Source organism: Onychomys torridus, chromosome 10 (assembly GCF_903995425.1).
Source record: "Onychomys torridus chromosome 10, mOncTor1.1, whole genome shotgun sequence".
In the NCBI taxonomy this organism is placed as follows: Eukaryota; Metazoa; Chordata; class Mammalia; order Rodentia; family Cricetidae; genus Onychomys; species Onychomys torridus.
Window position 1 is genome coordinate 26,052,395 of NC_050452.1, and position 23,580 is coordinate 26,075,974.

Genomic DNA, 23,580 nt, shown 5'->3' on the forward strand with positions numbered 1-23,580 from the left:
ACATACAGAGCTAAAGGAGCTTGCCAGCACAGTGCATGCTCATCACATGCCAGCCCACACTCTCAGATCCTGAACTTCCTTTCGAGTAGTTTACCCTCAGCCATGGTTGGCTGAAGAAGCTTGCTTTCTGACAAATGTCTGGTTGCAGATCTCGTTTGTATCCCCAAGTCCCCTGGCTGTGGCTGTTGAGGACAGTGGTAGACAGTAGCTATTGAGTACAGTGGTAGACAGTAGCAGTTGAGTACAGTGGTAGACAATAGCAGTTGAGTACAGTGGCAGGAAGCCTCCTTCAGTCACATCACTGCTCATCACAGCTGCCAGTTAGGGCCAGTGGTTTCAGAACTCCAGCTCAGTAGATCTAGAGCAGCCTGGAAAAGGAGCAAGGTGGCTGGAATCTTAGGTTTCTCCCTCTTTCATCTACCCACTCTCATATCCATATGCTCACTGATCTATACATCTACCCACCAAACTATTCATTGGTCCCTTCACCTATTCATACACCCACTGTCTGTCTGTCCATCCATCCATCCATCTTATTATCCAGCTATCCATCCACCTACCTATTCATGCATCCTCCTATCCACCTCTCCACTTACCAATTCACCTACCTATCCATCTAGTTATCCACCTTCCAATCTATCCATCCACTCACACACCTATGCACCCATGCATGTGACCCTTCAACACAGAGTACAGAGGTGGAGGGACTAGTTTTTACGTTTGCTGTGACACTTTTTTTTCTGATCTGCATTGGAAAATGCAGCTTGGGAGTGTCTCTGTCCTGATACACTCTGATCTCAGGCAAGAGAGCACTCCCCTCTGGGAGAATCTGGGCACACTTAAGAAAGAGCCTGTTTTGCTGCCTTGTGCACTCCTGTTGAACAGAAAGGTAGCTGAGGCTGGGAGTTGGAAGTTGACTTGCCAAGCTCAGATAAAGGGTGAATCTGAGCATCCTGGATGCTGCTACTCATTTGTAAAGTGGGCATGAGATCACCTGCTCTCCCCATCCCTCAGAATTGCGGAGAGGACTCCACGCAGTAAATGGCAAATGGCGCAGAGTGTCTTGAAAAGAGAGGTCACAAGCTACAGTACTTCAGACTCCAGATGTGCCCAAGAGCCCAGGCGCTAGGCTAGGACAGATCCTGTAGTGACCACCAGGTGGCAGCAGAGGTTTACTTGATGTTCGAAGCTAGGCTCTGCGGGAGACACCATTCCTGCTGTGTTCAGGCATCTGGGAGTGTAGTGGTGGAGGCCAAATCACTTAATGCTTGCCCTGGGTCTTCTGGTAGGAAAAGGAGACAGATACAGCCTAGGCAAACCTTCCCCCACCTCCTTTAATTCTTTTTGTCTGTTTTTATTAATGTGTGTGTGAAATGGTGTGGGTGTGGAGGAGAGAGGTCAAGCTGCTGCTCCCCTTCCACCATGTGGGTCCCGAGGCTCAAACTCAGGTCACCTGTCACGTCGCAGCAAGTTCCTTTACCGACTGAGCCATCTCATGGCCCCGCCTTTATTTTTGAGACAATGTCCCATGTGGCCCAGGATGGCCTTGGACTCCCCAGGCAACCAAACCTTTTGAACTTTTGATCTTCCTGCCTCCACCTATGGAGCGACAGGATTACATGTGTGTGTCCCCACACCAGTTTATGTGGTACTGGGGATCAAACACAAAGCTTTGTGCATGCTAGGCCTCTGCTATACCAATGGGACTCCAGCCCCTGGTCCAGCCCTTAGCTGACAAGAAAGTGTTGCTTGGCTTCACCGTTCAGAGCCTGGTCCAGCTGTTGGACTTTGGATGTCAGCAGTGCTGTGAGGGTAGAACCCACAGAGCCAGGATAGAATGCGGTCTGGGACCTGCGGCCCAGTCTAGCAACCTCTCTGTTCCTTGTTGTTCCCAAGGCCATGGAGAGAGTAGGAGGCTGGTCTTTACACTTCCTCTCATTTCTCAGGGCCCAGGCTGTGGCACTGGGCTTTGCACACATAAAGTCCATATATGCCAGCAGAATGCCAGGCAGCAGACCCTGCTCTGCACAGACAGAAGCCCCAAATTTATACAGCAGCAAGTGAGGTGACATTTACTTTATCACTTCTTATGGTGATTTGCAGCAGGAGTTCTTGGGCTGGTCTGCTCACCTGGAGCACTTCCAAAGGTTCTGTGTCCCACTCTCATAAAGTTTAGGGTGATTGTCCAAAGTGCTTCACTGTGGGGGCAGAAAATTCAGGTTTCAGGCAGCCACAGCCCACCTACATCCCCTTGGAAGGACAGCCCTACTCTGAAGAAATTGTTGCCTCACATGTGTGTGTGGGTTGTTCATGTGCTGCCTACCAAAGAAGACGTCGTGGGGATTGGTGACATAACAGTTAATATGATGCCAGGTGCTGTCAGTGCTTGTGACATCCAACAGTAGCTCTTGATAAACATTTTACAGAGGAAACGCTGCTGGCCGTCTCCATCAGGGAGACTGAATATAATATCCAGGGTGTTGCTGAGGGGACAGTCATCTAGGCTGTGAGATCCCTGCATCCTCTCCACCACTGGATCACCAAGAAAGTGCAGTTTGCTGGCTTTCATATCCAGCCATCTTTGACTTTGTTAGCCCTGATTCATGTACTGCTCCTGTGTTCATCTGCGGATGCAGCTAACCCTGGCTGCCTAGCAGAATCACAACAGGGACAATATGAGGACATCCTTCCCAGAGAGGCTTTCTATTTTTATTTTTTGAGTCAGGGTCTCTCTATGTAGTCCTGGCTGTTCTGGATCTCCCTATGTAGACCAGGCTGGCCTCAAACTCATAAAGATTTACCTACCTCTGCCTCCTGAATGCTTGGATTAAAGGTATGAGCCACCAGGCCTGGCTCTCTAGAGATGCTTTTAGTGGAAGCCTAGGCAGTGGCCTTCTTTGTTAATTTCTCAGAAAATTCCTCCTGGAAGAAGTGATAGAAACTAGGTCCTAATGAAGCTAGGTAGCTCAAATCAGGTGAGTCAAGATAGTCCAAGAGGGTTAGAGACTAGTCAAGAAATCTAAGCTCTGCTCTTTACCCAGGTGCATTGGCAGAAGAGCTGGCTCAGGAATCTTCACTTACCCCATTCAGTTCTTCTTCCTAGGAGCTAAGAATAATGATGCAGTGTGAGTCTGTATATGTGACCAAGCATGCCTGACTTAAAAGGTTTTAGAAAAATTCTCAGAAAATGCGAGCCCATCCTTTTCAAAGGTCTTTGCACAGACAGATAAGCCAACAAGGGTGTGTGGTTGTGACACCTCTAATTCTGGCATTCTGTAGGTTGAGGCTGGAGGGAAGTAAAGCCAGTGTGGGCTACATAGCAAGTTCTAGTTCAGCCCAGGCTACGTAGAAAGTGGAGAGAGGAGAGAGAGAGAGAGAGAGAGAGAGAGAGAGAGAGAGAGAGAGAGAGAGAGGAGTGGGGGGGGCACAACATTGGTGGCAGCAGAGACACGCTTCAGCCACCAAGTCCCAGTCTCTTCCAGTGGCTGCCACAGTATACTGGGACAGAATTCTAGGTTATCACCAGGGTGGGCAGGACGGAGCTAGAGGGGCAGCTGCACATCTTGCAGGCTCACACAGCAGAGCAACACACTCAGCTCATGGTTAGGGGGAGAAAGGAAAGAGAATAAGGGGAAAGGTGACACCATGCTGCTTCAGGGTCGTGCCCTCAATGTCCTAAAGGCCTTCCTAATCTTGTAAAGATTTTACCACCTCCCAACTGCACCTCTCTCAGTGGACCAATCTTTTGCAACACATGGGCTTTGATGGGTTCTTGCGATCCTGCAGTCGGTATCCCTTGGTCGTTTATGAAATGTGGAGACAAAAGATGCAAATGGAGCCCTTTCCTGGCAACAAGGCCTGTCATGTCCTCTGGAATAAAGGAAAGGTTTGCCAGAAATCCCAATCTTCTGCAATCACAAAACTCTATCTACGCTGTTTGCACCATTTCTTGGAGCACCTGCTGTATTGTAGCACGAATCGGAAAAGGAAGGACACACTTAGAGGAAGTGTCCACATAGTCAACCAACTGCAGATTGAAAATGCTTTTGAAAACCTGCTCACTGGGGCCGGAGAGATGGCTTGGCAGTTGGGAGCACAGACCGCTCAACCATGAGGACTGTAACAAGGTGAGTAACAAGCCAGGTGTCTCTCAAACAGCCCCAGCCCCAGTCCTCTCATGGACTGGGCTATACACTTGCACAGGTGCACACCCACAAATAGATAAAATAATGAAATATTGGGTATGCCCCAACATTGAAAAAGTAGTACTTTTTTCCTATCATGTTGATAGGACCCTAGATAAGTTTATTAGGGTGCAAAGTAGTTTTGGGGAACACAATATCACCACACTGTATTCTGCCTGCCTTATGGCCAATTCTCCAATTGACTCTTCAGCTATAACTCTTACTTGTATGTAGCAGATTTTCATTAAGGTGATCTCTTCTGGATGCTCAACTATGATCAAGTGAAGGCTGGAGAGATGGTTCAGTGGTTAAAAATATTTGCTACTTTCCCGGAGGATTGGGAGTTCAGTTCCCAGCACCACATCTAGCTGGTGGTCACAAACCTCCTATAATTCCAGCTCTATGGGATCCAATGCCTTGCATGGGCAACTGCATTTGTCCGCACACATCCTCACACAGACACGTACACATAATTTAAAATAACAAATTAAAAAAAAATACATACCAGGTGTTGTAGCTGTTGAAAGTCAGTGGACAAATGGACTCACCTTCTTTGCCACTACGAGTTTCCTGGGCAGTTCCTAGGGAAAATGGACCAGGTGAAGACCCTTGGTTGGTGGTGTTGGGGGTCCTGCATCTGAAGGCTTTATGTGCTATAAACGGTATCTGGGTACCATTTGCTTCCATCAAACCCTGGCTGCTGGAGGTGCTGCCTGTTGCTGTGTAAGGGAACTTGGTGTATCTGATGTGTGTGGGCTCTACAGCCATCTGTGTGGATGATTCTGAGTAGGAATCCCAGCTCTGACTTGCACGAGGAAATTTCACCCCTCAGAGCTTCATCTTTGTCTGGAAATTGAGAATAATTACAGTGCAATTGCCCCTTAGCACCTGCAGTGCTTGGTTCTGTGGATATAAAAATATAAAAATAAAAAATGTCATTGAAGAATATAAACTCCCCAGTTCTTTGGGTGTGTATCTGGAGAAATCAAACTTGGGGCCTCAGACATCATATCAAGGATCCCACCTCTGAGCTCAACCCACAACCCCTCCTGTACTTCAAATCCTTTCTAGATGACTTATCAAACCCGATTCAGTGTAAATGTCATTCTAACAGCTGCTACACACATTGTTGATAGGAAAAAAGTACTACTTTTTCAATGTTGGGGCTTACCCAATATTTCATTATTTTATCTATTTGTAGGTATGCACCTGTGCAAGTGTATAGCCCAGGCCACGAGAGGACTAGGGCTGGGGCTGTTTGAGAGACACCTGGCTTGTTACTCACCTTGTTACAGTCCTCATGGCTGAGCGGTCTGTGCTCCCAACTGCCAAGCCATCTCTCCGGCCCCAGTGAGCAGGTTTTCAAAAGCATTTTCAATCTGCAGTTGGTTGACTATGTGGACAATTCCTCTAAGTGTGTCCTTCCTGGGCCTCTGTGGTGACAAAAGGACCAAGCAGATGCCATAACAGGCTGCTTAGTCTTCTCTCAGAGATCAGGCCTCAATTTCAGTTTCCTGAGACTTGAACAAGCAGTTTCTGGGAGGGCCATAAATAAAAGACATAGTGATATTTTGTTTGTGTTCTAACAAATAAAACTTGCTTGAAGATCAGAGGGCAGAGATGGGCCGTGGAAGCTCACACCCTTAATCTCCACACCAGGGAGGTGGAGACAGGAAGTGATATGGCTGGGTAAAGAGAGGAATTTAAGGTGGAAGGAGACAGGGCTTAGGCTCACTTTCAGGCTGAGGAGTTGGTGAAGTGAGAGGTGGCTGTGGCTTGCTCCTTTGTCTCTCTGATCTTTCAGCGTCTTACCCCGATATCTGACTCCGGATTTTTATTATTGAGACCAATTAGAATTCGTACTGCAGGCCTCAGCAGACCTCTTTCCTCAGGGTCCCCTAAGTCAGGGAAGCAATGATGGGGTCCTGGGATCCCAGCCAAGTTTTTCTCAGGATGTTCTAGTGGCTGAGAGCTTTGGCTCCACAAACTTAGACAAGAAAAATCATGCCTCAGCTCTGTTCAAAATGTAATGAGAAGACAGGGGTGGGGATGGGCCAACCTTAATCCTCCTCTTCCCCTCCCAAGGTTGACTGCCCTGAATTCTCTGCTCAAGGAGCTTATTGATTTTCTACCTTGAAACATTCGAAAAATAAATTTATTTAATGTGTATGAGTGTTCTGCCTGCATGTAAGGCAAGTACCACATGTGTGCCTGCTACCCACGGAAGCCAGAAGAGGGTTTGATCTGCTGGAATAGAAGTTACAAGCAGTTGTGAGCCACTGTGTGGGTGCTGGAACCCAACCTGGGCCTTTGGGAGAGCAGCCAAGTGCTCTTAACCACTGAGCCATCTCTCCAGCCACAGCTTAGAACTGCCAATCCCACACTGTTCATGTGGCTTGGAACCCAGCCCTTCTCTCATTTCCATTGAAGGAGACTCAGGTTTGACCTTTCAGGGCCCTGCTCTCTATATTCTACATGGTGCCTGCCCTAATGAAAGCACTTCTTTGCTGCCCCCTGCCTCACTCTGTTTATCATGCTCACCTGTGAACCTGCCTCCATTCTCCCATCTGTCTGGGAGCATTTCCCAGGCAGGGCTGGACATGCCAGGAGAAGGGAAGTCGGTCCTCCTTTCTTTGAGAAAATGACATCACGTAGACCTCACTGCTCTCAGCACCACACAGGTCATACCGAAGGTGTTTCTTTCTGCCTCTGCTACCGCAGAGACTTGGCATGCTCCACTCGTGAGGACACGCTGACTTACAAACAAACTCATGGCTTCTAGCCACTCTTCACACAGGCTGCTATGGTCTTGCAGCCTATAGTCAGGACACGGATTTGGTCAGAGCAATGCTCTTCATGGTATTGGATTTGAGCACTTTTGGTGGAATATGAAAACTTAGAGAATTTAACCCCAGTTTGACCCCAGCTGCCACCACTGTCATCATCCTACATCCAGAACAGTTCAACCAAAGGCATATGAACAGGCAATTACCCTGCGGGGTTGGGACAGAAATGCCTTTCAATTCCCAACTAAAAGCCTAGTGCAGGTGTGGATGCCTACAGTTCCACCTACTCACAAGGCCAAAGCAGGATTTTTGCTTAGAGCGAGGATCCTGAAGCCTTGTAGTACTATAACCTTCAGGTACTGTGCTCTTAGCCCTATGAGTTTTATAGCTCTGTAAAGACCTAAGAAATCGAGGCTTCTCAGACAGTCATAGTAGCCACACCAACCTTCAGGAAGTCCTAGGCACCAGGATTCCTCAGTCCTGGACAGCTGGTGACACAGCTCTAAGGCAGACCTAGGAAGTCAGGATTCATTAGCCTATAGCAGGTCTTCTTTTGTCGGACTTTCTTTTGAGACCACCAGCTCCCCAATAACGACACTGAGACATCATGAATTATGAAAGCTTAGCCTTTAGCTTAAGCTTGTTACCAACTAGCTGTTATAACTTAACCAGTTTTTACTAATCTACATTCCATCATGTGGCTTTTTACCTCTTGTCCATTCTGTATGTTCCACTCCCTCTGTGTCTTGTTGGTGTCTCCTGCTGGGCCAGATTCTAACTCTGAGTTCGTCTCTGCCTGGAAGCCTCTCCTGCCTAGCTATTGGCTGTTCATCTTCTTATTAAATCAATCACAATGACACATCCTTACACAGTGTACAAATATCCCACAGCATTAGCCCCTAGCACTGATCAGTGGTGGAGAATATAGGCTTTAGGTCTAGGAATATGGTGAAGGTTTAACATAAAATAACTTAGGGTAGAGTAGTTTTTCCCCGAGTACAGACTGGGACACACAAAGCATCATCCAGGACCTAGCAGCCACTGTGAACTTACTAGTCTGAGGGCTTCAGAAGCTCTAGAAGCTGCCAGCAGAAGCAGAGCATGAGGGGCTTCCCCAGCCTGGCTTCTGCAGCTGAGACCCTTAGGGCAGCATTGCAGAGGCAGCAGACATGGAGAAAACAAGCAGCGAGGGTCTGTAAGCTTTCTGCCGAGAAGAAGCTACAGTGAAGAGCCAAGCTGAGACACCGCACCAGGAGAGAGGTGAACGGCAGGTGCTTGGAGTGCAGTAGAGAGAGCAGACCCTGGAGGCCAGTGCCCAGCAGAGATGCTGTGGGAGAGGCAGCAGCCAGACAGGCAGCTGAGGCATGCCCCTGCCTGGAATGGCAGCAAGAAATGCTGAGGTGACACACAGTTGTGTTCCAGGCTGAATGACAGGGATACTGGAACCTAGAGCAGCCTGAGCTCCTCGTGACAGAATGAGGCAGAGTTGTGTGGCTACCCTGGGAGTGGCATTTGGCCATGCAAGCAGGGCAGTGCCTGGAGAAGAGACCCCAGCAAAGCAGGTAACAGAGCCAGGGTGCAGCAGCCATGACTGGCCGCAGCTGGGTTTCCTCCTAGACCCAGAAGGGCTGCTTGAGAACCATAGTTTGTAGCAGAAGGTGGCATTCAGCCATTCAGCACTAGGCATGAGAAAGCCCCTAGGGCCTCAGGATGCCAGGGTCTCTAGGTGGACATGCCTGGAGATTGGAGGCACAGACAGACAGGGGCTGAAAAAAAAAAGGCCATGCAGTTTTTGTTTACTGGCTGTAAGAAGGTCTCTTGAGAGGACTCTGCACAATAGTCAGCTATTGTGGAGCTAATAGTTTTTGCTCTGGAGAAAAATTGCCTTAGGGGAAGGCTACAGACTACAAAGTGCATTCGAGAGCTGAGAACAAAAGTTTCAGAGACTGTTTGAACTGAATTGTTGCATTCAGGGGAACTGCAAAAAGTTTTTGGTTGTGGGTTTCTTCATATTTGGAACTTTAAGACTGTTACCAGAACTGTCTTTTTGAACTTTTCAGACTTAAGAAATGGGATGGACAGGAGTGATTCAATTGCAATGGGACAATTTTGAATTTTTTTTTCAGACAGGGTTTCTCTGTGTAGCTTTGAAGCTCACTTTGTAAACCAGGCTGGCCTCAAACTCACAGAGATCCACCTACCTCTGCTTCCCAAGTGCTGGGATTAAAGGCATGTGCCACCACTGCCTGGCTGGACAGTTTTGAATTTACTTATGCATGTAGACTCTATCAACTGATGACTTATGTACTGTTTTGTGTATGCATATATGTTTTATTAACTGTGGTGACTCAAAAACTTTGTTGAAATGTAACTGTTTATGGAACTGTTATATAAGAACGGATGGAAGTGTTTAAATGGAGAAGTTTTGTTTTTTCTACACATGCTCAAGATGCAGTTTAAAAAATTATAAAGAAAAGAGGGAGTTAATATTTATTCCTCAGCATCTTTAATTTTTGAAAAAAATTTTTTTTCTTGTCCCTTGAGTGGATTAATGTTAACTTGTGTTAGTGTACCCTATATTTGTATAGTTCTATTAAGAAATTGCTTTTGAGTGTTTGCTAAAGTCTACAAAATACAAATAGTTATATTAAGAGATTGCTTTTGGATGTTTGCTAAAGTTTGTAAAAGTGTATATAGTCCTGTTGAGAGTTTGCTTTTGGATGTAATTTTGTAAGAATTGTAAATATGTATCGTAATATTCATGCTAGAATTATGTTAACCTGTAAATATTAATGAACCATGGTTTGGTGATGCTAAGGAAGTCTCTAGGTTTGATGCAGTTGCATCAGGAGTTTACTGATTTATTTGATGCGGTCGCATCAAGAGTTTATTGATTTAAAAAAGCTGAGGCTGCCATAGACATCTTAGACTCATCCAAAAAAGACATTCCATCTTGGTCACCCTCTACTCTTTACTGGGAGATATGGCAGCCCTAGGGAGCAGGAGCATTGCTGTGGTGGTTCCAGCTACTTGCAAGCTCTTGGTAGGGACCTGATTCAGAGCTGCATAGAGTTAAGCTCTGTATGTTCCCTTGCCAGAGGCTGGTAGTCAGAGATAGGTAGCTAGCTGCCAACCTAAGACAGTACACTTGGCAGGAAGTATATCTCCATGATGGGTAAGGCTGATTAATGAAGAAGGATGACCTAATACAGACACAGTCCATCTGAGGGGTATAAGGGGCCCTTTAAAATATTAAGAAGGGGAAGTTGTAGAGATCCACAGAGGTTTCCTAGTAAGAACTTACTCAGGGTCCAAGAATCTGAGCTTGCTTTACCCAGCAGGGCTGCATAAGGGGATGATTTGACCACAGGCATGGTTACCAGGTAATTGGAAGGGTCTACACTTGGCTGTGTGCTGTGCTTTGATCTAGCAAGGAGGAGGTCTTTTGCCCTGCCCCTTGGCATTGTTATAAAAAGTCCTCTTGAATAAATGGAAAAGGCCATTGAGTTTTGACTCAGGTCCTCCCAAAGCTATCCGTTGTTTCTGTCTTTCTCCTCTTCATGCTACCTTTCTTTCTAATATTTTCTTATTCCTCTTTCCTCCTCCTAAGAACCCTTGGAAAGGTGGCATCTGGGCTCCCACATTGTTCAACTGCCTTTTCTTCAGCCATCAGACTGGCTGCTTTGCCTCTGAAACAATTCAGTTTGGCATGCCAACTGCTTGGCTGTCACTGCTGCTCTGTGGCTTCTGCTGCTGTCAATTGTTTCTTTCTCTATAGAAGCAGCATGGCATGGCATGCATGACTGGAAGTATGCATGAAAAGACCACCCAAGAGAAGGCCTCTATTGGCTCTAACTGTAGCATTGGAGGAGCTGTCTTCCAGTGGACTCACTAATTGAGCCTGAGCACCTGGCCTCCATAGCTAGAGTAGGGATGCCGGGACCAATCACAGCCTTGCCTCTTAGTGCCAGTCTCAGGGGTCCCTCTGCTAGGCTACCAAAGGAGCCCCCGTTCCTCTAGGTAGAAATACTTTCAGGATCATCTAGAGTTGAGTCTGGTGACAACAAAAAGATTGCTACACACACACACACACACACACACACACACACACACACACACACGCACCTGCCTGAGGCTATGCCTTTCAGTGCTGGGCACTGGTAGAGTGCTCAAGATATGTGATGTTGGCATAAGAGTAGCCTGGCTGCCTGGTTAGGTAATTAGGGAGTCAACTTTCCCCATTCCCTATTATTGTTGCTTGTTCACAAGAAAATGAACACTAGAAGTACTTACAATGCCGAGCAATGGTGGCAAATGCCTTTAATCACAGCACTCGGGAGGCAGAGCCAGGCAGATCTCTGTGATTTCGAGGCCAGCAGGAAAGGGGCAAAGCTACATAGAGAAAACCTGTCTCAAAAAACCAAAAAAAAAAAAAAAAAAAAGTATTTACAAGTAAGAATTTAAGGAACTTATTAATGCTAAGAGTGAGTTTTAATTCTTATTTTTAAAATTCCAGGGATTTTGGATCCCTTTATCTATCATGAGGATGAGACTTTAAGGGTTATAGGCTAGTCCTTTGTTCTGGATGCTCTCTGCTTTTTGGTCTACTGCTATGTAAACATGCACTGCTCCCCCCTCCTGCAGTGACCTGCTCTGCACTGCTCCCCCTCCTACAGTGACCTGCTCTGCACTGCTCCCTGCTGCTGTGACCTGCTCTGCACTGCTCCCCCTCCTACAGTGACCTGCTCTGCACTGCTCTCCGCTGCTGTGACCTGCTCTGTACTGCTCCCCGCTGCTGTGACCTGCTCTGCACTGCTCCCCGCTGCTGTGACCTGCTCTGCACTGCTCCCCTCCTGCTATGACTTGCTCTCCACTGCACCCCTCATGCAGTGACCTGCTCTGCATTTCTCTCCCCTCTTGTTGTGAGCTGCTCTGCACTGCTCCCCTCCTGCTGTGACCTGCTCTGCATTTTTCCCCCCTCCTGTTGTGACCTGCTCTGCACTGCTCCCCCTCCTGCTTTGACCTGCTCTGTACTGCTCCCCTCCTGCAGTGACCTGCTCTGCACTGCTCCCCCCTCCTGCTTTGACCTGCTCTGCACTGCTCCCCCCTCCTGCTGTGACCTGCTCTGTACTGCTCCCCTCCTGCAGTGACCTGCTCTTCACTGCTCCCCCCTCCTGCTTTGACCTGCTCTGCACTGCTCCCCCCCTCCTGCAGTGATCTGCTCTGCACTGCTCCCCCTCCTGCTTTGACCTGCTCTGCACTGCTCCCCCCTCCTGCAGTGATCTGCTCTGCACTGCTCCCCCCTCCTGCTTTGACCTGCTCTGTACTGCTCCCCCCTCCTGCAGTGATCTTCTCTGAACTGCTCCCCCCTCCTGCAGTGACCTGCTCTGCACTGCTCCCCCTCCTGCTGTGACCTGCTCTGCACTGCCCCCCTCCTGCTGTGACCTGCTCTGCACTGCTCCCCTCCTGCTGTGACCTGCTCTGCACTGCCCCCCTCCTGCTGTGACCTGCTCTGCACTGCTCCCCTCCTGCTGTGACCTGCTCTGCACTGCTCCACACTCCTGCTGTGACCTGCTCTGCACTGCTCCCCTCCTGCTGTGACCTGCTCTGCATTGCTTTGCTTTCCTGCCACAGTGACAAAACCTCTCCCAATTCTTAGCCCAAATAAATCTTTCCTCCCTTAACCTGTCCCTGCTGTGAATTTTGCTCTCGGTGACAAGACAACTAGTACATTAACCAACTAGTTTAAGGTATTCAATTATAATGTGTGCAATATACATAACATTTGAAGTGTACAGATTATGTAACACAGAATCATCCTTCTGCTCTGAGGCCACTACATCACCGATTTCAGTGTGTCTTCCTAGAACAGCCTTAAGGTGTTCAGTCTTCATAAATTGTGTGGCAAGCCTTAATATGCACACCTTTTGGTATATTATACAGGCATCATCATAGACTTTCAGGAGCCTATGATATTCCCACATATTTCAAGGCACTGGCTTTGAGACTGAGAAGTTCCAAAGCTAGAATTCAAGGCGTTTGACAAGTATCCATGTTTTCTTCCATCTTCTTCCCACTGAAATGAAAATATAGAAAAAAGTATAAACTCTGATCGTTCCACATCAAAGAGAACTATATAAGGTTATTGGTTATGAGGCTAAGTGGCACTGAGAAGATGAACACGGGGGGGGGGGATGTAGGCGGCCCACCCCCACCTTTTACAGGGTTCCTATGAGGAGGAGAGAGGCATAGGGGATTATTAGCTAGAAAGATAGCGGAGATGAGACAGACAGAAACACAGGATAGCTTCAGGAGGACCTGGATCAAAATCCACTGGCCAATTCTGTCTCTTCAAAAGGGCTTTTTATAGGAATGCCAAGGGGCAGGGACAAAAGACCTCCTCTTGCTAGATCAAAGCACACTGCACATCCAAGTACAGACCTTTCCAAACACTGGGTAACCACGTATGTGGTCAATGCATCCCCTTCTAGGTAAATCAAGCTCAGATCTCACTAGGAAACCTCTGTGAGCTCCCACAGGGGGATTTCATTAACTTTTTTTCCCCTTTGGAGGGTACCAGATCTCATTACAGATGGTAGTGAGCCAGCATGTGGTTGCTGGGAATTGAACTCAAGACCTTTGGAAGAGCAGTCAGTGCTTTTAACCTCTGAGCCATCTCTCCAGCCCCTCATTAACTTTTTGTTATTGTTCATTTTTATGTTTTGAGATGTATTTTGCTATGTAGCTCTGGTTGGTCTGGCACTATGTAGCCCAGGCTGGCCAAAAACCTACACCAATCCCTCTGCCTCAGTCTCCAAAGTGCTGGGAGCATGGGCATGGGCTGCCACACCTGACAGACTTTATTACTTAAACTGGCTTGTAAGCCAATATGTGTGTTGCATGCTTATTTATGTTCAATTACTGTAAGGAAATACCAGAGCTACCCTATTTATGAAGAGAGATGTTTTCTTTGGCTCAATCCCTCACCAGGCAGAACCGTGCTTGGGGGCCTATATCAAGGCAACATATGGTGGTAATGGCAGAGTGGAGCAAAGTCACTCACCTGTGGTGGCTGGGAAGAGAGTAAAAGGGGCTGGATTTTCACCACCCACTCAAGAGGATCTCCCCAGAGACTGCACACCTCCCACTAGGCTAGAGATTCTACTACTTCGTAGTAACGTCAAGCCGAGGAACCAGCCTACAATACACAGGCCTTTGCTGTAGCTTCATAGACAAGCTAGAGCTTTATTTTACACACACACACACACACACACACACACACACACACACACACACACTCCCTGGAGTATGATAAACACAGACTCACTTAAAACCCAGAGGGGGAATATTGGCTCCAGACTGTTGTCTATCTCTTTCTACACAAGCATGTAAAATACAGGTAATATTTCTTCTCCTCAGGTGAAAACTAGTAAAACACTTTCCTTTTAAAATATTTTTAAAAAATTTTTATTTTTATTTTAAATATGTGATGTCTTGCCTACGTGTATGTCTGTGCAACTCATAAGTGCCTATGGAGACCAGAAAAGGTATCAGATCCCCCTTGAACTGGAGTTACAGAAGGTTGTAAACTACTGTGTGGGTGCTGGGGATGGAAACCTACCTGCTGCCATGCTCCCTGAAATGATGGTCATGGATGCTAATCTTCTGAAACTATAAAACTTCCAATTAATGGGCTGGAGAGATGGCTCAGAGGTTAAGAGCACTGACTGTTCTTCCAGAGGACCTGAGTTCAATTCCCAGCAACCGCATGGTGGCTCACAACCATCTGTAATGAGATCTGGTGCCCTCTTCTGGCCTGCAGGGATGCATGCAAACAGAACACTGTATACATAATACATAAATCTTCAAAAAAGAAAAAAAGAAAAAAAAAAATCCCTTCAATTAAATACTTTCTTTTATAATTTGCCTTGATCATGGTGTCTTAGCGCAGCATTGGAAAAGTAACTAAGACAGAGATAGATACTGATATATTGATGAATGAAATAACATAGTTGAGACTGGGGCTGGGGAATGACTCGGTGGATAAAATGCTTGCTGTGGAAGTGTTGGGATCTGATTGTGAATGCCCAGAAAAAGAAAAGCTGGATGTGTAAATTTGGACACCTGTCATTCTAACACTCCTGATTGCAGGGGAGATGTGAAACAGAGGCAGGAGAATCCTGGAAGCTTGTAAGCCAGCTAGTCCAGCATATGCAATAGAAAAACAAGAAAGAAACCCTGTCTCAAACAAGGTAAAAGGCAAAGGCTGACATCCAAGGTGTCCTCTGGCCATGGCATGTGCACAACCACATGTACAGGGGTGACTGTGCATATACACACATTTTACACACATGCATACACACAAATTAAAAATTAATAGTTATCCAATCAGTCTAACACAAAAGAGGAACCTGGGGAGTAGATGAAAGAAGAGGGTTTCGGGCTGGGGAGATTCCTCAGGAAGCAGAACTGCTGGCCATGTAAACCTGACCACCAGCCGGAGTTCAAGCCCCAGAACCCACATAAAAGGCCAGTTGTGGTGCTGTGTATCTGTAATCAAGATGGAAGGCAGAGACTGGATCCCTGTCCAGAAATTTGAGGGGCGGCTAGCCTGGAAAATGCAGCTGGCTCAGCAGTAAAAACAGTAAGAGAGAGCCCCCCACAGCAAGGTGGAAGAAAAGGACTCCAGAGACTGTCCTTCAGGCTCCCCCAACACACGCATGGCATGGCAAATAGATGCCTGCACCCACAGCCACACTCCTAACTCCTAATTCATGTTTTAAGGAAAGAAAAGAAGACGATGTGGACAGATGTGGACAGTATTGAAGCTAGGAGATGAGTCACATTGTGGTTTAAGAATGGCCTCCACCAGGAAAGGCGCAAGGCTACACAGAGAAACTCTGTCTTGAAAAAAAAAAAAAAAAAAAGAATGGCCTCCAGCCAGGTGTAGAGATGCATACCTTTATTCCCAGCACTTGGGAGGCAGAGGCATGTGAATCTCTGAGTTTGAGGCCAGCCTGGTTTATAAAGCAAGTTCCAGAACAGCCAGGACTACATGGAGAAACCCTATCTCAAAAACCAGACAGATAGAAAAAATGGCTCCCATAGGCTCATATATTTGAATGCTTAGTCACCATGGAGTAGAACTTGGTTAGGATTAGAAGGATTAGGAGGTATTGGAGGAAGTGTGACACAGGGAATGGGCTTTGAGGTTTTCAAAAGCCCACACCCAGCCCAGTGTTCCTCTCTGTCTCTCTGTGGATCAGGATGTGGCTCTCAATGACTTCTCCGGCACCATGCCTGCCATCCCTTCCTCCATGCTTCCCGCCATAGCGATAATGGACTAAACCTCTGAAACTGTAAGCCAGCCCCAATTAAATGCTTTCTCTTATAAGACTTGCCTTGGTCATGGCGTCTCTTCACAGCACTGGAACACCGACTGAGATAAGTAATGTGTACAGTCTGTTGTTTTCTACACTCTGCTGTGTGTTTGAAAGTTAAAGATGCTTTTGTTTTACAAAGGTTGAGCAGTTTGTATGCATCATTTCCTACCTTCATAAAAATCCTATAGGGTCAGTTTTAGAGAAATTGAGGCTCACAGAGTAGAGAGGGACATGACTAGTGAGAAGTCAAAAATGCAAACAGGTGGTTTCTTTAGATTGAAAGCACATTTGCTTGTGCAAAAAAAGAGAATAGAGACACAAGTCCTCCAGTGTCCAGCCCCTGGATGCCTGCACACCGCAGACAAGTCCTGCTGCAAGGAGCCTGTGCATGGGAAAAGCTAAACATGATGATGGCTTGCAAAGCTGCAATGGGTTGGAAGAGTAGCAGGCTGATGCATTCTCTCTGAAGAGCTGCTTACACTCAGCACTTCCATCAGCCCTGTGACATAGTTAGGACCACTATTCTCATAGGTCCAAGTTCAAGCCACTCAGACATTGGCAAAGAACCCAGGTGTCTAAGCAGCCATCCTATCTTTGTTCAAAAGACCAGGAGGTCCTCTTGTGAGCTTGAGACCACAGATAAAAACGTGGATGCTGGTTTGTGCTGTATTTTATCCTGAAAAGGTCTGGGGTGGCTAAGACAAGGCTCCCTGCAGGTTTTAAGATGTACGAGCTAAGTGAGCATCAGAGCAGCAAGTTCAGAAGGTGGGCTTTGGTTCAAATCCTAGGTTTGTAGCTTTCTGCCTCTTAACAAATACTTTATAAAATGGACAGGGTGGGGTTCTCTGATGGCTATGCAACTGGACCCAACTCAGCATGGTGTCTGTAAACTGAGTGTATCATCTCATTGTAGTAGGAAACTTAAAAGGTCTTATTAATGAAACCAAACCCGAGGCCAGTTATTGGGGTGATTGCTGGAAGATCAGAGACACAGAACAAGCCACAGCTATCTCACCTTGCTAGTTCCTCAGGTGATCCTGTTTCCTCAGGCTGGAAGCTTCTGAGTCTTCATCCCAATGGCTCTCAGCTGAACTGTGCTGCTCCAAAGCCTGAATACTTCTCCAGTTATGCTTAACTACATGCTTTTTTTTCCCCCCCAATTCCTGGTCCTCACGCCTTATATACTTTTCTCTTTCTGCCCCCACTCCCTGGGATTAAAGGTTGTGTTTTTGGGATTAAAGGTGTGGGTCACCACGTTTAGCTGTTTAGCCCGCCTAGCTCAGTCGGTAGAGCATGAGACTCTTAATCTCAGGGTCGTGGGTTCGAGCCCCACATTGGGCGCCAATTATAGATGTAACCGGCTTGTTAAATAAGAAACACAGAACCGATTGCAGAGTTAAAAACCACGAGGTCAGAGCAAGAGTGGAAAACCTCACCCTTCACTGCTTCTGCTGTTCTTCCTCTCCGCCAGAGACCTACTTCTGTGCATCCTGTCTATTTAAAAAACTTTCTGTCCTGTTTTCTGATTGGTTGTAAACCCAGTCACATGACCTCCTCATCACTGCCTGTTTGTACAGACCTCCAGGTCTTCTATGGTTGGTATTGAGATTAAAGGCGTGTGTCTGCCATGCTGGCTGTGTCCTTGAACACACAGAGATCCTCCTAGCTCTGCCTCCCAAGTGCTGGGATTAAAGGTGTGCCCCACTACTGCTCAACTTCTGCTCTGGCTTGCTCTGACCTCAAGGCAACTTTATTGACATACAAATAAAATCACATTTCAATACAAATAAAATATCACTATATCTCATCTGGTCAGAAGTTCCATATAGCACACCATCATAAAGAGATGCCTGAGGAACTCTACTGTACTGCACCAAAACCCATGCTACAAGCCTGAGTTCATATACATAATTTAATATATTTCTTTCTATCTTTTTTCTTTTGTACTTTTTTTTGTGGAGGGTGGGGGAACAGGATTTTGCTACATAATCTAAGCTGGACCTAAACTTATTATAATCCAGTCTGCATTCAAACTCACAACAATCCCCCTACCTCCGTTTTTAGAGTGCTGAGATTACAGGTGTGTACCAGCATGCACAGTGTATCAGTCAGGGTTCTCTAGACTAACAGAACTTATAGATAAATCTCTCTCTATGTGTGTGCGTGTGTGTGTGTGTGAGTGTGTGTGTGTGTGTGTGTGTGTGTGTGATTTATTGGAATGATTTTCAGGCTACAGTCCAGCCAATCCAACAATGGCAGATGGTAGAGCCTTGCTCCAAAATCCTAAAGGTCTCTTCTGTTTTGCACCTATAGGGACGTACCAAAGGCTCTAAACAGCATCCCTATCTGCCACTGACACCTCAAGTACCACTGGGTCTGCTGGATCATATGGTCCAAGTGGTAGAGCAGCCTGCACAAAGCTAGCAGTTTTCTGAGTCACTTGGTATATGGGCTGGAGTAACACACCCAAGTGGGGAATGTGCTGCCTCCAGAATCCTAATAGGACCACTAAGTGTTGTACTTCTTTCTTGGTGGTGGGTGGGGCAGGTGCAATAACTCATCCTTCACTTTAGAAGGAATATCTCTGCATGCCTCACACCACCGGCCTCCTAAATTTTTTTGTTTTGTTTTGTTTTGTTTTTTGTTTTTCAAGACTGGGTTTCTCAGTGTAACAATCCTGGTTGTCCTGGAACTCACTTTGTAGACTCACAGAGGTCCTCTTCTTCTACCTCCCAAGTGCGTGCACCACCACTGCCCAGCATACTTCTAAGAATTTCACTGAGGTAGAAGGCCCTTGCATTTTGGTTGGATTTATTTCCCAGCCTCTGATGCACATATGTGTTACCAATGAGTTCAAAGTGGTTGCTACCTCCTGCTTGCTTGGTCTAATCAGCATAATGTGATTGACATTTTAGTGCACTACTGTGATGTTTGTGGAAGAGACAGGCATCGAGGTCCCTCCTAACTAAGTTATGACACGGGGCTGGGGAGTTAATATATCCTGGAGGTAAAATTGTGAATGTATTGTCTTAGTCGGGGTTTCCATTGCTGAGAGAGACACCATGGCCACAGCAACTCTTATAAGGAAAACATTTAATTGGGGTAGCTTGCTTATAGTTCAGAGGTTCATCCATTATCATCATGATGGGACATGGCAGCGTGCAGGCAGACATGGTGCTGGAGAAGTAGCTGAGAGTCCTACATTTTGCAGGAACAGGAACTAGACTGTCACACTAGACTGCGGTATCTTGAACATAGGAGACCTCAAAGCCTGCCCCGCTAATGAGACACTTCGTCCAACGAGGCCACACTCACTCTAACAAAGTAACACCCCCTAATAGTGCCACTCCTTTTAGGGGCCATTTTCTTTTAAACCACCACAGGTATAGTGCTGGCCTTGCCAACTGGAAGCAAATTGCTTCTGTCGTCCTTATGGGCAGGCACTGAGAAAAAGGCATTTGGTAAATCAATAGCTTCATACCACGTACCAGAAGATGTGTTAATTTGCTCATCTAGTACAGCTGCTGCAATTGGAGTCATTGCTTGATTGAGTTTCTGACAGTCGTCTGTCAGTCTCCATGATCCATCCGTCTTCTGCACTGTCCAGGTAGGAGAGTTAAAGGGAGATGTTGTGGGAACCACCACCCCTGCATCTTTCAAGTCCTTGACGATGGCGCTATTTTCTGCAGTTCCTCTGGGGATGCGATACTGTTATTTGATTTACTATTTTCTTTGGCAGAGCCAACTCTAAAGGCTTCCATTTAGTCTTTCCAACCATAATAGCCCTCACTCTGCAGGGTCAGGGAATTCTGCCAACTTCTAAGTATATCTATGCCAATTATACATAATGGGACTGGGAAAATAACCACAGGATGAGTTCAGGGACCCACTGGACCTACTGTGAGTAGGACATCAGCCAAAACTCCATTAATCATCTGGTCTCCATAAGCCCCTACTTTAACTGGAGGGCCACAGCGTTTCTTGGGATCTCTGGGAATCCGTGTCAGTTAAGAACCAGTATCCGGGAGCTGGAGAGATGGCTCAGAGGTTAAGAGCACTGACTGATCTTCCAGAGGTCCTGAGTTCAATTCCCAGCAACCACAAGGTGGCTCACAACCATCTGTAATAAGGTCTGGTGCCCTCTTCTGGTCATACATGCTGTATACATAATAAATAAATAAACCTTAAAAAAAAAAAAAAAAAAAAAAAAAAAGAACCAGTATCCAATAGACCCCAGAAAGTCTGACTGTTTCCTTTCCCCCAGTGTGCAGTTACACTCATGAAAGGCTGTAGGTCCCTCTGGGGAAGGACTGGAGAAAGGCTAACAGTAAAACCGTTAGGTATTTTATCAAGTCCTTCCTCAGGGAACCTGGCACCCCTTCATTCAAGGGGTCCTGGTCTGCAAACTGGCTCAAGTTTGGAAATTGATGCACGGGTCAAGATCGCCTCTTGCTACTGCCCTTTGTAGCCTTTCTCTCATTTGAGAATTTTCCCACTTATACAGATCAAACAGAAATGCAGTAGGCTTCTTATCTATTTTATTTCATGCCTGGAAACGCCGTGATTGACTAGCCACAACAAAAGGTCCATATGAGTCATGCCATCATAAAATTCACTTTGCCTGTGCTGCCCATTATGGGCCAGGCCATTATGAACATCGATTTGTCTTTGCTGCCCATTATGATAACTATAATCACCTGCCTTTGGCAATGCAACGCAGCCTTCTGGGCTCTGCTACCTCGGGGCCCAGTTAAAACCACTGCATTTAATTCACCCAGTTGAGCAGCAGCACCTCCAACCCGAAGGGCAGTCACAAGGAAAATGGCGACAAGACTCTTCAAATGTGCTGGTGCCCTTCTCACCATTTTGTGTCTTATAGGGTCAGGGATGGACACAAGTTCTAGTCTTCCCATTGTGGAGGTTTTACATAGTGTACCAGAATTGATGTAAAGAGAGCTGGATGTGGTGGTCTGCACTAGCAATCCCAGCTCCTGAGCCTTAACATCCCTCCATCAACACTAAGCCAAGGGATATCAGGCATCTGGAATCAAAGCTTTGTGCCTGTAAGTCAGGTAAACATACTGAGCTATCTCAGCCCATAATTTAATTTCTTTAGAAAAGTATTTTACGGGGGCTGGAGAGATGGCCCAGCAGTTAAGAGCACTGGCTGCTCTTCCTGAGGACCCAGGTTTAATTCCCAGCACACACATGGCAGTTCGAAACTGTCTGTAACTCCAGTTCCAGGGGTTCCAACATCCTCACACAGACATACATACGGGCAAAACACCAATGCACACAAAATAATAAACAGAGGGTTGAAAATGAGTGCTGTATGCTGTGATGGCTCATAGTGGTTTATCTGGGAGGCTGAGGTGAGGAAGACCTTGTGTTTTCTGTTTGTTTACTTTGAGCCTAGCAGTGTAACCCCAGGATGGCCTTGAACACACTCTTCCCTCCTCTGCCTCCCAGGTGCTAGGGATACAGGTGTGTACCACTGTGCTCAGTTGAATTGAGAGCATTTAAAGGGAAAATAAAGGTTATATATGTTTGGAAAAATTAACAGCAATTATCCATGGCTAGAATAATCAATAAGGATGGTGCCAGTCTAAGGTTGAATAGGGCATTGCAGAAATTCTTTATATAAGTAAGGTCTACTTTGTTTTGGATTTGGCATAAGTGACTCCATTTTGATTCTGACAATATTTAGATAATAGACGTAATAAAACTAAGCTTTTGCTCTTTGCTTGCTTGCCCTCTCCTTATTAGCACATCCATTCCTTCACTGCCATTAGCGCCTACCTCTTCAGGATTCCAGCATATACAGAGGACCAGCTGAGACATCCAGCCTTGTTGACTGAGCAACTACTGGAGTTTTGGACTTTCCATTCACAGTGACCGCTGGACTAGGGGAATTGAACTCAGCTTGTCAGGTTTAGTAGCAAATATTTTTTACTCACTGTCTTAGTCAGTGTTCTCCTGCTGTGAAGAGACACCATGACCAATGCAACTCTTACCAAGGAAAACATTTAATTGGGGCTGGCTTACAGTTCAGAGGTTTTGTCCATTGTCATCATGGCGGGAAGCATGGTGGTGTGCAGGCAGACATGGTACTGGAGAAGGAGGCAAGAGTTGGTTCTATATCTGGATTGGCAGGAAGAGTGAGACACTGGGCCTGACTTGAGCATCAGAAACCTTAAAGCCTGCCCAGACTGACATACTTCCTTCAACAAGGTCACACCTGCTCCAACAAGGCCACACCCCCTAATAGTGCCACTCCCTATGAGCCTAGAGGGCCATTTCATTCAGACCACCACAAGCTCTTTGCTTTTTAGTATGATAAGAACTCCCAGGTAAGTTCATCTTTTCTTTCTCTCCTTTTTAAAAACACGTGTTTGACTGTTTTGACTGCATGTATATACTTGTGCATCATATATCATAAAAGGGTATTGGATGCCCCTGGAACTGGAGTCACAGATAGTTGTGAGCCACCATGTAAGTGCTGGGAACCAGATCCCAGGTCCTTTGCAAGATCGGCCACCGCTCCAGCTCCAGGTGGGTCGATCTTGTGGATTTCCTGCTCCAGACTTGGAGTTACATTTTTTTTTTTTTCCAGGAAAGATCAGGGATTTTGAAGCTTTTCTTTTCTTGTTTGGTCTTTTAAAAGTGAAAGCTCTGGGCCAGATGTGATGGCTCACATCTGCAATCCCGGAAATCTGGCTGAGAAACCAACATTTAGAGGTGAAGGCCAACCTGGACTACATACAAAGACCCTGTCTCAAAGCACCAAAAACCAAACCAAACCAAACCAATAAATTAGCAAAGTGAAAAAAAGAAAATTGGGGCTGGAGAGATGGCTCAGAGGCTAAGTGCACTGCCTGTTCTTCCAGAGGTCCTGAGTACAATTCCCAGCAACCACATGGTGGCTAGCAACCACAAGGTGGCTCACAACCATCCGTAATGATATCTGGTGCCTTCTTCTGGCCTGTAGGCATACATGCAGACAGAACACTGTATACATAAGAAATAAATAAATCTTAAAAAAAAAATGATAAAAAAAAATTCTCCCTTGTCCCCAGCAGCCCAGTTTCTGTAGGAAGGAGGGCATTCTTCGTGGTGGGGTGTGGGCCAGCCCTACTGTGTCCTGCCTTATACCCTTGTCAATACATTGAACTGTTTGCCACTTGCTAGACAAGCTGCTCACTTCTGATGTGGGGCGTTGTATACACT

General features: G+C 46.4%; 1 non-coding gene across 1 annotated transcript; it reads left to right on the forward strand.

Moving 5' to 3' along the window:
- The first annotated feature begins 17,621 nt into the window (after positions 1-17,621).
- On the forward strand, positions 17,622-17,694 carry Trnak-cuu. The gene has a single exon. It is a non-coding gene; the product is annotated as a tRNA-Lys (tRNA).
- Positions 17,695-23,580: the final 5,886 nt, after the last annotated feature.